This window comes from Chrysochloris asiatica, unplaced genomic scaffold, assembly GCF_000296735.1.
Source record: "Chrysochloris asiatica unplaced genomic scaffold, ChrAsi1.0 scaffold00141, whole genome shotgun sequence".
Classification (NCBI taxonomy): Eukaryota; Metazoa; Chordata; class Mammalia; order Afrosoricida; family Chrysochloridae; genus Chrysochloris; species Chrysochloris asiatica.
The window spans coordinates 1,922,595-1,923,654 of NW_006408659.1; the positions used below are offsets into that span (position 1 = coordinate 1,922,595).

General features: G+C 39.9%; 1 protein-coding gene across 1 annotated transcript in view; it reads left to right on the forward strand.

Moving 5' to 3' along the window:
• Positions 1 to 1,060, forward strand: part of PAK7 (p21 protein (Cdc42/Rac)-activated kinase 7) — a 522,812-nt gene that overhangs the window by 516,797 nt on the left and 4,955 nt on the right. The window lies entirely within an intron of this gene.

The following is a 1,060-nucleotide window of genomic DNA, read 5'->3' on the forward strand; positions in this document are numbered from 1 at the left end:
AATGAATCTGCAAAACACCTCATAACATGGATGAGCATGGAGAACATTATGATGAATGAAATAAATCAATCACTAAAGGACAAATATTGTATGAACCTTAAAAAAAAAAAAAAAGTCAAGAAAAGGTCTATATACAAAAAGAATTAGTATGTGAAGGTTACCAGGGGAGGCAGGGAAAAGAAGGGCAATTTTCTGACCAGACAGGTATTAACTTAGGTGAAGGGAAAGGCAATATTCAATAAGAGGATGAACCGCCCAAAATGACCAAGGCAAAGGAAGACACTGGGAGGAATACAACAGTTAAAGGCAACAAAGTCAAATACAATTGCACACACAATCCTGCAATAATAGTACTAACAATAACCTACAAGTTGATACATAGACATGCAAGTATGGGAAAGTGAATAGAACTGCAAGTATGGGAAAGTGAATAGAACTGCATTCACAAAGGATTGCTATGGGTCGGAACCTATTCGATGGTATTTAACATATGTATCTATATGTACTAAGAATATACCCATGAGTATAGTAGAGCATGTTGTTATTGTTAAGTGCCTTCAAGTCGATTCCGACTCATAGAGATCCTATATAGGGTTTCTGAAGAACGACTGGTGAGTTTCAACTTCCAGCATTGCCTTCCAAACCAACCCTGTAGTCTAGTGCTTTATCAGACATGTTGCTAAGTGCCGTTGTTCGGTTCTGACTCATAGTGACCCTGTATAGAGCATAGAGGGAATGCATTACTGGACCTGGAGGTTCAGGATCATAGTCTCAGTGGACATCAAGGGCAGTTGGCATAACATCATAGTTCACAAAGACAGTGTCCTGCATCCTAATTTAGTGAGTAGTGACTAGGGTCTTAAAAGCTTATGAATATCAGGGAACTGCTTAAACCCCAGAGACATTCTGCTGCTTTGCTTGTTGGGCATGGGGAATGGGGAGTTAATAGATGTTACCGATTTTGCAATCGTCCATCAACCATCGTAGGCTTTACTGCCTGTTAAAGTTTTCAGAAGCTAGGCAAATCATTGTGGTGCCTGGCCCTTAAACGTGCCATGTG